We start from the raw sequence: 13569 nt of genomic DNA on the forward strand, positions 1-13569 counted from the left end.
GGGGCCTCTCCTCCCGTCCACGCCGTCCAGATCCTGTGCTCACTTCTGCCCTGGGGCGGGGCTCCCTCTGAGAGCTCAGGCCCTGCCTGCCGTTGGTGGAGGTCAGCAGCTGGTGGCCACTTGGAGGCCACGGTGACCGAGGGAGGGGCTGAGAGGCTCCCTGGGCCCCAGGGCTCTGGCATCCCCGACCGAGACCCAAGGGCACACACTGTTTCTGGGCAGGCGTGTGGTGGAGGGGGTCCCCGCATTAAATAGCAGTGGCCTCCGGCGAGGGGCGGCAGCTGCGCACCCCTGCGCCTGCCCCCAGCTTGGTCCCCCTCCAGACCCGGCCCCCCACTCTTCTGTAGGGGGCCTGGGCCAGCTGTGAGTCAGGGAGGATGGTTGGGGTCCGGGTCGGGGGAACGGAGGCGCCCACCAGGTGGTGCCCCAGCAGGGGGCTCTGGAGGTGGTGCAGGGGCTGCACAGTGCAGCCCAGCCCCTGAGCGGGCCAGAGGGTGGCCCGGGCCCTCTGTGGGCGTGCCTTGGGTGGGGGGGGGGCACCTGGGGACCGACGCCTCCAGGCAGAGCCCGCCGGGACGTCACTGTGGGCAGGGATCCGGGTGAGGGGCTGGGCCACGTGGGGGCCAGAGGGTGGCCCGGGCCCCTCTGTGGGCGTGCCTTGGGTGAGTGGGGACACCTGGGGACCAACGCCTCCAGGCAGAGCCCGCCGGGACGTCACTGTGGGCAGGGATCCGGGTGAGGGGCTGGGCCACGTGGGGGCCAGAGGGTGGCCCGGGCCCCTCTGTGGACGTGCCTTGGGTGGGTGGGGGCACCTGGGGACCAACGCCTCCAGGCAGAGCCCGCCGGGACGTCACTGTGGGCAGGGATCCGGGTGAGGGGCTGGGCCACGTGGGGGCCAGCTGGGGGGCAAGGGGGCCCAGTGTCCTGGGAACTGGTGTAAGAGCTGGTCGCAGGCTGGTGCCGGCCACTCAGAGATGCCATCCCGCGTCCCCGAGAGCCCGGGGCAACCCGGATGACGCCCAGCCCAGGCCAGAGGCCACTGCAGGGGGCAGAAAGCTTGCTCCAGATAGAGGCGGGCAGCCTGGACTTGGGAAGGGGCTTGGGGTGTGGGTGATGGGAGGTTATGGGCAGCGGGGGGCGGGCAGCCCCTCGAGAGGAGGTCTGAAGCCCAGCGGCCACCACCGAAACCTGCGAAATGTTCTGCTTCACGCAAGGACCTGGGAGCTTCTGAAGCAGAAAGGGGCACTGTGGTCCCCAGGGGACTGTCCGCGGGGGCCCCGCCCTGGGCACCGAGCCTCCAGAAGCCCTGGCAGCACCCACAGGCAGTGGGCTACCTCGGAGGCTGTGGGGAGTCCCCTGGCCCCCACCGGGACATGCTCCCTCTGGTGGGTTTCTCTCCGGGCCAGCCTGAAACGAGGGTCTGGTGACCATGGCCCCAGCCCCACCCTGGGCGCCCTCAGCCTGATCTGAAGAGCCGGGCTTGGCCTCCGTCTCAATGCGTCCATTTCCTCCGCAGCTGGGGGACCCGAGAGATGGGGGTGGGGACACAGCGGCCACCCCAGGTCCCATCCGGAGGCGGAGAGTGCTATCAAAGGCGCAGGGTGGCAGCGTCCGGGCTGAAGCAGGTCCCCTTGAACTGAAGCAAATCCACACGAGTGGGACAGGTGGGCTTTCGTTACAAGAACTGCTTTTTCACGGCGTGACCAGCGGGGAGGGGGACCTGTCCTCCCACCCGCTCCCCGGGCTGCTTTCCCACTCTTCCTCCTGCTCAAAACTAGGTTCTCAGATGCCAAGTAGGAGAAGAGGGGTTCTCCCGGCCAGCACAAGCACCCACCCCGACATTTCGTCCTCTGCACACCCCTCTGGTGGTGGGTATTTACAAGGCAGCAGCAAGAACGGCGGGGGGGTCCCCTTGAGGGAGCCTGGGCCTCCCTGGGGCTGGGTAGAAACGCAGCACCTGGGGTCCCACCCCGACCTGCTGAGTCAGAATCTGCACTTGACAGAGAGCTGGGGCCCGAGCGCCCAAGGACGGACACCCGGGAAGTGTCTGGTGGCACTGCCGCCTCAGTGCAGGGACGCCCACGCACGCCCATGCCGGCTCCTTCCCCGGCCTGCCTTCTCAGAGCTTGGCAGACCTGAGGGCGCATCCCAGAGGGAGTGCCAGCCCCGCCTGCTCCCTGTGGGTGGGGACCGTGTCTGCATTTCTAGCTGCACCCAGGGGTGCGGAGGCCTCTCAGTGCAGCCCGAGGGCGTGGATACAGGAGCTCCATTTCTGCGTCTGGAGCCAAGAACAGCTGGCTTTACACTGAGCATCAAAGAACAGGGCAGGGCAGAGTGGCTGCATGAGAATGTGGGCACAAAGATGGACATCTTTACTGCCCCCGTGGCTCCTGGCTCCGGATACCGAGATAGAGGAGGCCCCGAGGCCGCAGTCACGGCTGGAAACCACAGGGCCACCCGACCGCCAGCTACCCGCTCTTGCCAAAGCTTCAGGTGGTCACACTTTTCCTCTTTGCTGACATTTTCCCTTGTTTACATGACGTTGAGGCATCCTTAGTGCTGACAATCATCCCGTCTGTCACCTACCTTTTACTTCGTTTATGGGGTCTTTTTTCATAAAAATTTAACCTCTGCTGTCCTCCGATTCACCCATCTTCTCCTTCCTGACCCGTGTGGGTGTGTCCCGGCTTCGGAAAGCTGTTCCTACTCCAGGGTCAAAACCCGGGTCTTCCCAGATCCCTTCCTCTGCTCACGTCATTTGTTTTACATATTTTTTGAGTGATGTGAGGAATGGTCTGACTCCACATATAATTATTCCATTCTTCCATCCTCTCTCCTTATTTGAGATGCCCCTCCCCCCGTGTACAGAATTCCCACAGATGCAGGAAACTTTTTCTGCCTTCTCGATTCTGTCCCATTGAGTTATTTTTTTATTCCTGCAACCAAAAAACCCTGTTTATTTACTCTGGTTTTCTTATGTGTCCAGATGTCTATTAAGACAACTTCTTCTTAGTTGGTATTTTGTTGTTGTTGTTGTTTTTGGTTTTTTTCTTTAATAGGCTTTCAGGGAAGTTTTAGGTTCACAGCAAAATTGAGCAGAAGCTATGGAGATTCTCCATAGACTTCGTGCTCCCACACCTGCATAGTTCACCAAATTATCAACGCCCCCCACCAGGGTGCAATGTTTACAATCAATGAACTTATATTGACACATCGTAATCACTCAGAGTCCTTAGTTTACATCAGGTTCACTCTCTTTTTTTATGGCAATGACTTTTTATTTTATTTTATTTTATACATCTTTATTGGAGTATAATTGCTTCACAATGCTGTGTTAGTTTCTGCTGTATAACAAAGTGAATCAGCTCTATGCATACGTATATCTCCATATCCCCTCCCTCTTGGGTCTCCCTCCCACCCTCTCCATCCCACCCCTCTAGGTGGTCGCAAAGCACCGAGCTGATCTCCCTGTGCTATGCAGCTGCTTCCCACTAGCTATCTATTTTACATTTGATAGTATATATGTCGATGCTACTCTCACTTCAACCCTGCTTCCCCTTCCCCCACCCCCTGTGTCCTCAAGTCCATTCTCTATGTCTATGTCTTTATTCCTGTCCTGCCACTAGGTTCATCAGTACCTTTTTTTTTTCTTTTTTAGATTCCATATATATGTGTTAGCATACGGTATTTGTTTTTCTCTTTCTGACTTAACTTCACTCTGTATGACAGACTCTAGGCCCATCCACCTCACTACAAATAACTCAATTTTGTTTCTTTTTATGGCTGAGTAATATTCCATTGTATATATGTGCCACATCTTCTTTATCCATTCGTCTGTCGATGGACATTTAGGTTGGTTCTATGTCCTGGCTATTGTAAATAGAGCTGCAATGAACATTGTGGTACATGACTCTTTTTGAATTATAGTTTTCTCAGGGTATATGCCCAGTAGTGGGATTGCTGGGTCATATGGTAGTTTTATTTTTAGTTTTCTAAGGAACCTCCAAACTCTTCTCCATAGTGGCTGCACCAATTTACATTCCCACCAACAGTGCAGGGTGTTGTATATTCTGTGGGTTTTGACAAGTGTACAATGACATGTATCTACCCTTATAGTATCCCACAGGACAGTTTCACTGCCCTAAAAATACCCTGCACTCCACCTGTTCATCCCTCCCTCCCCCCAACCCTGTGGCAGCCACTGATCTTTTTACTCTGTCATAGATACGCCTTTTCCAGAATGTCATAGAATGAAATCATATAGTATGTAGCCTATTCAGATTGGCTTCTTTCACTTAATAATATACATTCAAGTTTTCTCCATGCCTTTTCATGGCCTGATAGCTCATTTCTTTTTAACACTGAATAATATTTCATTGTTGGGATGGACCACAGTTTATTTATCCATTTACCTACTGAAAGACATCTTGGTTGCCTCCTAGCTTTGAGAATTGTGAATAAAGCTGCTATAAATATCCTTGTGTACGAACATAGTTTTCGACTCTTTTGGATAAATACCATGGGGCATGATTGCTGAATTCTATATTAAGAGTGTGTTTAGGTTTATAAGAAACCGCCAAACTGTTTTCCAACGTGGCTGCACCATTCTGCATTCCCATCAGCAGTGAATGAGAGTTCCTGTTCCTCCACATCCTCACCAGCATTTGATGTTGTCTGTGTTCTGGATTTTGGATGTCCTAATACGTGTGTAGTGATAACTCATCATTGTTTTAATGTAATTTAATTTCATTTAATTTAATTTAGTTTCCCTTATGACAGCTGATGTGGGGCATCTTTCCATATGCTGATTGGACATGTGTATATCTTCTTTGGTGATTGTCTGGTCAGGTCTTTTGTCCATTTTTTAATCTCATTGTTGAGTTTCAAGTGTTCTTAGTATATTTTGGATAACAGTCCTGTATCTGATACATGTTTTGCAAATTTTTTCTCCCAGTCTGTGGCTTGTCTTCTCATTCTCTTAACATTGTCTTTTCGAGAACAGAAGTTTTTCATTTTAAGGAGGTCCCGCTTGTCAATTCTTTCATTAATTATGCCTATGGTGTTGTATCTAAAAAGTCATTGCCAAATCCAAGCTCATCAAGAGTTTCTCCCATGTTATCTTCTAGGAGATTCACAGTTTTGCATTTTACATTTAGGTCTGTGATCCATTGTGAGTTAATTTTTGTGAAGGGTGTAAGGTGTGAGTGTAGATATATTTATTTTTTATGTGACTTCTGGTTGTTCCAGCACCATTTGTTGAAAAGTCTGTCTTTGCTTCGTGGTTTTGCCTTTGCTCCTTTGTCAAGGATCAGGTGACTCTATCTGTGCAGGGCTGTTTCTGGGCTCTCTGTTCTGCTCCACTGGTCTATTTGTCTGTCTCTCCCCCAATACCACACTGCCTTGATTACCATAGCTTTGGAGTAGGTCTTGAAGTCAGATACTGTCACTCCTCCAACTTTGTTCTTCCCCTTCAGTATTGAGTTGCCTTCTTGGTCATTTTTCAGAACTGTCTTTGTTCTTCTTATATATACACTTAGTGTTTCCAATTGTCAGGTTCCATCAAAAATTGGGGGGATTTGGCTAAGGTATGGGGGAATTATTGCTTTTAATGTATGAATCAGTATGGGGAGAGCTGATAACTCTGTAGTTGGAGTCCTGGGCTGTGGAGCAAAGTCCTCTGCTGTCCTGACCGCCACCCTCCCTGAAGGGAACAAGCCACCAAGGGGACCTTGCAAAGTGGTCTTTGGGGGGAGTATTGGGGCGAGTGCTCTGAGCTGACAGGGGGAAGCCCCCAATCTGGATGGGACCCAGAGCTACAGATCAGTTAGGAATGCCAGCATCCTTGAGGGGCAGGGACCCTTGCTCTGTTTCAGGTCCCACCAGGGGTTGGAGGAGTGGGTGGGCAGGGCCTCTGATAGGGTCTGGACGCTGAGGCTGGGCTTGTTCAGATGGGCTGGTGCAAAGCCTTCCCGCCAAGTTTCCTGGAGACTCTAAGCCTGCTGGGGCACCTTGCAGCCCCGGAAGGAACCCCTCTGCTTGATCTGATGCTTCTTGCCTCCAGCGCCTGGGGAGACGGCTCCTACCTGCTCCACGGTCAGAAGCAAGTCTCACAGGAGCCGCGGCCCATGAGGTGCCACCCTGCTCTTCCATCGTTTCGTTGTTTGCCTCTGTCTCTGGGGTGGACCAGGGCTTCTGTGGCCGACTGAGCAGCTGATAGACATCTATTTATTTTGGCAGAAAGGATTTTTCAGGAAATGAAAAGTGGACGAGGTTGTTTAGTCTTGTCCTTCTGTTGGCTCTGGGAAAGGCCAGGGTGCCGGGCCACAAAGCGGGGGTCAGGAGCTGCCGGGAAGGGAGCTCCCCGGTGTGGGGGTCCTCAGCCTACTCGGGACCCCGTCTCTCTCCCCAGGGCACTCAGCCAGCTCCACCTGCGCCGATGCACCCCAGAAGCCAGTGGTCTGGCCACTTCCAGCAGCTGAAGCAGGTGGAGCACGGGCTGCCCCACCTGCCCGGCTGTGCCCTGCACACCTGTGCTCTGTCACCCAGCCTGGAACGTCCCCTCACCCACCTCCTCCTGCGGACATGCTGAAGGTGTGTGCGTGTGCAGATGCGTGCACGTGTTCACATCTGTGCAGGCTTGTGCGATTGTGTGTCAGCGTGAGAACGTGTGTGTGATTGCATATGAGCATGTGCGCAGGTGCATGCAGGTGTGTATATGTGTGTGTGTGTTCACGTGCTCAGGCGTGGTCCTGGAGCAGCTCCATCACCAGGACAGAGCTCAGCGTCTCCAGCCAAGGCAATGCTGGAGGCCCGGACCTTCCTGGAAGAGGCTGGTTTCCCTTGAGCAGCCCTTTGGCTCAGCCAGCTTGCTGTCCCCTTTCAGGACTCTGCTCTCCCCACTTGAGGACAAGCAAGGGCCGGATGTGAGGCCGGCTGCGATCAGGGACACAGATGCCCACTTGAGTTTACAGCCGAGCGGGTCTCCTGAGCCCAGTCCCCCGGGTCAGGGAGGAAGCTGGTCCACGGGGGTCAGGGGGTGTCGCGTGGTCGGTCCTGGCGCCACCCGGCTCTCCTCTGGCGCTGGCCTGACCAAAAGAGGGCAGCAATTAATTTTCTCACAGAAGAGTCAGGTGGACCTTTCTCTGAGCAGCCTGACCATCCCCTCGTCCTGTCACCCTTAGTTTAGAAGAATTCGAGCAAAACGGGTGTCTCCGGTCCAGAGGGGAGAGGCGCTCAGTGACCCACGGTCACCCCAACGAAGACTACAAACCGGGGCTCAAACCACAGAATTGGACCCCTGGCAGCCCTCTGTCTGGGTGTGGCGAGGCCTCTCCAGCTCCTGGGTCCTGGGCTGGGGCGTCCTCCTTTCTCCTGAGGACCCTGGTGGCAGCGTTTAGCGCCCCCTGGATAATCCCAGATGAACGCATCTCGAGGGCCTTCGCTTAGCCAGGACTCTGTAAGGTCACGGTCACGGGTTCCAGGGATTGAAGGTGGATACTGGGGGGGCGGGGGGCAGTTTTCGGCCCACCGCAGGCTGAGGACCAGAAAGCTTTCTCCTAAGCGCCCTGCTGCCCGCAGATCACAGGCCCCTTTGCAGAGGGAGGGGTGAGGCTGCCTGGAGGAGGGGGCTCGGCTAGAGGGGCGCTGGGGCTGCTCAGCCCTCCCTCAAGGGCCAGACCCCTGCCCGCTGTGCTTCATCCCCTTCCACCAGCCCAGCCGCACGAGGCAGGCGGGTTTATCCCCAGGTGACGTCAGCCCGGCCCAGGGTCCTGAGGGCGCCCACCCGCCGGCCTGCAGAGAGGCTGCCCTCTGAGAGCTCAGGCCCCCGGGGCCCTCACTCCCCATGGAAGGCCCCCCCGACATTTGGATGCTGGAAAGCTCGATTTTGCAATTTTCCTGCAATGTTTACAAGAGCCTCTTCCCGTTGCCCCCGCGTGCTGTAAACACACAGGCCCGGCTCTCCGCTGCGGAATTGCGGTTTGGTGGCCGGTTCCAACAATGCGCTCCCAGCCCCGTGGTTATCCGCCTCTCCGGGAAGGCGTTGGGTCCGCGTGGAGGGGAGCGTGGCAGCTCGCAGGACCCCCCTTCCGGCCCGCCCGCCCCTCCCGCCGTGCCCCGGTGGCTGGGGGACGTTCCGTCCTGCTGGCCTGGCAGCATCTCGGGTCGCACGCGGGTCCCGCTCCTGAGAGCAGGGGTGGAGCCCGGCCCCTCCAAGCCCCAGCCCAGGGCAGGGCCGTGCGGCGGGCAGCAGGCGGGGACGGGGCACAGCGAGCCTGATTTCACCGAGACTGAAGCTCTGCTGGGGCTTGTGGGGCCGTGCGTGCACGTGTGCGTGCACGTGCGTGCGCACCAATGTCCTTAAGGAGTGGATTCTGCACCCGCCAGTGTGCACAGAACGTCCATCTTTTTGTGTATTTGTGCATGCGCGTGTTCTCGGTGTGTGTGTGCAGGTGAGTGCCCGTGTATTCCTGCTGTGCGTGTGCGTGTGTGCACAGCTCCATCTGCCTCTGGTGCCCTGAGGGGAAGCTGACGACGGGGAGGTGCCTGGGGGGTTCGCTGGGCGTCAGGAAGCCAGTGCTGGGGAGGCCGCCCGGGTCCCCTTTGTCCAGAATGAACGTCAAACGTCAAACACAGCCCCAAGGGAAATGGTTCCCACACCTGATCCTGTGCTGAGAGAGAGGATGGAGCGGGGCCTGGGAGCCATGACGGGAAGGAACAAGGGCCCTCTGTGCGCGTGGGGCAGCTGTGGCCACGCCAGGAGCCGAGTGGACCGGCTGTCTGGCCACCCGGCCCTCCTACTTGTCACCTCAGAGTCTGAGGCCCCCCGTCATGCCAGGCCCTGCCCGTGGACCCGCTCAGGAGCCGTGACGCTGGCTGCGGGCACGGGCCACTCCCTCCCCAGGGGAGCATTTCCAGGCCAAGATGGTCACAGATATGATGATTTCCGGTGGTTGCTCAGAGCGGCCAGAACGATTAGAAGTGGATGATTTAAATTAGCTTTGGCTGAGGCCAAGTCCAGGGTCTGCAGACCAGCCTGGATCTGTTCTCCCCAACGGCCTCACGGAGATCGGGGCACAGTGAGGACGTGGCCCTGCCCCTGCCCTACACCTGCCGTCCCCCTGCGGCCCCCAGAGTCTCCCTTCCTCAATTGCCGGCCTGACCATGGGCTGCCCTGGGACCAGCAGAGCCCCTCGCCCCCAGGGGTGGTGTAGAGCTAGCGTCCCCTCTTCCGCACGAGGACCTCTGCCCTCGGGTCCCCAGGTGTCTCCTTGCTGCTGAGATGCGGGCAGGGAGGGAGGGAGTCCAGTGGTGGTCAGGCCCCCATCGGGCGGGGGGGGACGGGGCAGGGAGGAACCTGCAGGGGAGGGGGCCACACAGACAGGGCAAAGTCAGGAGCCTGGCTACACACAGGTTGAGTGGGGTGGGGACGCTGAGCAAAGAGCACACGTGTGGAGGCTTCTGGGACCCGGCTTCTCTCTGGTAGAGGGAAGAAGCCAGTGCAAAGGAGGGGGTCTGGGCGAGCTGTGGGTTCGAACCTGGGAAGAAAATGCTACAGACACGGGCACATATTGAAAAGACAGAGAGACCAGCCTGAAGGGACTCCCACTGGGACAAATTCAAGCATCAAAAAAACAAAGACAATAACAGATGAGAACCCATTACATGAAATGAGACTGTAGTGGCGTAAATAGATTTAATTATTAATAAATGGGGAAAAGAGAAAGCTCTTCCCTACAGTAGAATTCCAGCTGACGAACGATGGGACTAGAAATTCACTGTTTGGTTTATTTCGCACTTATAGTGACGAGTTCAGGCTGTGAGAACATCGGAAGATGCTGACCAGCCATGGAAGTGAACTGAACCCACCCCGCGTGTTCCCGCAAAACCTGCACGAATTACAGAGAGGAGCCACCTTTCCAGGGCCATGGTCCCCAGATGGCCAGGGCTGCCGCCCCAGGAGTGACGTGGGGACGCATCCACAGCCCGTGGACAGGACAGGACACACCCAGATGAGGTGCTACCCCAGGGTCAGCCCGGGTCTAGTCTGGGAAGTGTCAGAAAACCCAAACTGGGGACTTTTCACTCTTCAGCAACGTCAAGGTCATGGCAGCCCAGGGAGGACTGGGGACGTTCCTGACTGAGGGAGGACAGAGGCACGGCCGCTGGGCACACCGCGTGAACCTAGGGTGGGTTGTTATGCTGCAAACGACGCTACCGGGACAACTGACAAAACGGAACTGGGTCTCTGGGTGAAGGAGAGTTTGGTACTATTCTTGCAACTTTTCAATATGTTTGACATTGTTTCAAAATAAAAATAAAAATTTGAAGAAAAGGCAGTCGCTCTGGCGTCCGGGTTCCAGGGCCTGGAACCGTCTGATCCTGCCTGCACCTGCCCGGCCCTCGGAAAGCAGGTCCACAGGGTCCGGAGGGCGGCAGAGCCGGGACCCCCTCCCCGGGCCTCTGCAGGAAGAGGGAGGGGAGAGCAGCTCCGGCGGCAGGGACGCAGCAGGGGACTCGGAGCCCATGGGGTGGCCAGGTGGGGGGCCAACTCCGGTGCCCACTGCCCCTCCGCAGCCCAGATGGAGGGCGGGTGGCAGTGACCGCGTGCCCTAGCCCCGGGCCTCCTCTGCTCCTGCCCCACCACCACGAAAGCCCACCGTGGACACCCACCCACCTGGGGTCCTGCTCTCACACACACACGTAAACATACACACGAACTCACAGGCACACACATGCACAAACACACACACACGCATTTCCCTTGCAGGTAAATCTGATCGCGTCCATGCTTTTTCACAGCAGTGTTTCCCGACCTGAATGGAGGGCTGCGGAGCTGGCCTGGGACGGGACGCTGCAGACAGGCAGGAAGGCCTGAGGTCCGGCTGGCACAGGGGGTCAGAGGGCACGGGGGCACACACGGCTAGAAAGGTCGCGGGGCCGAGTTTGGACTTGATCCCGCGCGTGGAGCGCAGCGCTGAGCCGCCTCTGCTTTGGTTCTGGGCTGTTTGGGAGCGACGGAGGCGGAAAGCCACAGTGAGAAGCTGGCGCGCCGGCGCCTGGGATGCGCCATGGAGGCAGGACGGGCACACAGGCCGCTCACTGTGGCAGCAGCCGCAGGGAGCCCGCGCTGAGGCTGGCGCCGGCCTGTGGAGGGCGCACCCGGCCCCGGCCCCGCAGAGCCCGGGGGGGGGGGAGGTGACCGTGACGGCCCTTTGTTCCAGGCGACCTTCTCACGGCTGTCACAGGGCAGGGCAGCCTACGCGCTGCCCCCAGCAGAGTCGGGTCCCTGATCCCGGCGCCTCTCCTGTAACAGACACGCGCATGGTGTCGCCTGGCCCACGTCGCGTCACCCTGTGGGGACTGGGCTCGGAGGACAACACAGAAACCGTGACCCCCTGGCTGCCGTCCTGGCTGTGAGGCACGACTGTCCTTGCCCCGGCCCAGCCACCGCGAGCCCGGGGCGGCGCGACCTGGCGTCTGAGAGCCGTTGCGCGGCCCTCGGACGCCGCTCACCTCTGGGCACAGCAGACCCTTCAGATGGCGCAGACAGGGTTGGGGTCCAGGAGTGCACGGGGCGACTCGGCACCGCACGTCTGGGAGGGAGAGTGAAAGGCGCTCGGTCCAGCACGGGGGCTGGGGTCGGGGACGCGAGCTGCGGTCCAGAGGGGCCGGCCCGGCTGGAACCTCCAGCCCTTCCTTCCGCAGACTACACGGACGGTCCGAAAAGAGCAGCCGGCCGCCGCTGGACGTGAGCACATTCGGGGGACACGCCAAGCTCACGGGAACGGAAGGAAAATCCATCCGGCCTGCAGGCTCTCCACCGCGGACACTGATGGATTCTCCGTTCTCCTCGGGACCCCAGGGCCGCATCTGGCCACCCGCCTCTGATTAGGGAGACAACTGTTTCCCTCGGGACGGCGGAGGGCCTGTCCACGCTCCAGGGTGTGAGACCAGCCCCCGGGGCCACATCACAGCACCGGGCGAGGCTGGTGGACACTTCCGTGGCCAAGGGCAGAGGCACTTCCTCTGAGTGGGAGGGTGGCTACTCTGCCTCATATTTTGGGGATAAAAGTACCCAGGACTGCCTCCCAGCCCCTCCTCCTGCCCCTGCATCGGGCTGTGGTGAGGCCGAGCTTTATTTTTTTTAACATCTTTATCGGAGTATAATTGCTTTACAATGGTGTGTTAGTTTCTGCTTTATAACAAAGTGAATCAGCTCTACATATACATATATCCCCATATCTCCTCCCTCTTGCGTCTCCCTCCTACCCTCCCTATCCCACCCCTCTAGGTGGTCACAAAGCACCGAGCTGATCTCCCTGTGCTACACGGCTGCTTCCTACTAGCTAGCTATTTTACATTTGGTAGTGTATATATGTCCATGCCACTCTCACTTCGTCCCAGCTTACCCTTCCCACTCCCCGTGTCCTCAAGTCCATTCTCTACATCTGTGTCTTAAATTCTGTCCTGCCCCTAGGTTCTTCAGTACCATTTTTATTTTTAGATTCCATATATATGTGTTCGTATACGGTATTTGTTTTTCTCTTTCTGACTTACTTCACTCTGTAGGACAGACTCTAGGTCCATCCACCTCACTACAAATAACTCAATTTCGTTTCTTTTTATGGCTGAGTAATATTCCATTGTATATATGTGCCACATCTTCTTTATCCATTCATCTGTCAATGGACACTTAGGTTGCTTCCATGACCTGGCTATTGTAAATAGAGCTGCAATGAACATTGTGGTACATGACTCTTTTTGAACTATGGTTTGCTCAGGGTATATGACCAGTAGTGGGATTGCTGGGTTGTATGGTAGTTCTATTTTTAGTTTTCTAAGGAACCTCCATACTGTTCTCCATAGTGGCTGTATCAATTTACATTCCCACCAACAGTGCAAGAGGGTTCCCTTTTCTCCACACCCTCTCCAGCATTTGTTGTTTGTAGATTTTTTGATGATGGCCATTCTGACTGGTGTGAGGTGATACCTCATTGTAGTTTTGATTTGCATTTCTCTAATAATCAGTGATGTTGAGCAGCTTTTCATGTGCTTCTTGGCCATCTGTATGTCTTCTTTGGAGAAATGTCTATGTAGGTCTTCTGCTCATTTTTGGATTGGGTTGTTTGTTTTTTTGATATTGAGCTGCATTAGCTGTTTATATATTTTGGAGATTAATCCTTTGTCCATTGATTCGTTTGCAAATATTTTCTCCCATTCTGAGGATTGTCTTTTCATCTTGTTTATGGTTTCCTTTGCTGTGCAAAAGCTTTTAAGTTTCATGAGGTCCCATTTGTTTATTTTTGTTTTTATTTCCATTTCTCTAGGAGCTGGGTCAAAAAGTATCTTCCTATGTTTTATGTCATAGAGTGTTCTTCCTATGTTTTCCTCTAAGAGTTTTATAGTGTCTGGCCTTACATTTAGGTCTTTAATCCATTTTGAGTTTATTTTTGTGTATGGTATTAGGGAGTGTTCTAATTTCATTCTTTTACATGTAGCTGTCCAGTTTTCCCAGCACCACTTATTGAAGAGGCTGTCTTTTCTCCATTGTATATTCTTACCTCTTTT

Source organism: Balaenoptera borealis (assembly GCF_965194805.1).
Source record: "Balaenoptera borealis genome assembly, chromosome: 5".
In the NCBI taxonomy this organism is placed as follows: Eukaryota; Metazoa; Chordata; class Mammalia; order Artiodactyla; family Balaenopteridae; genus Balaenoptera; species Balaenoptera borealis.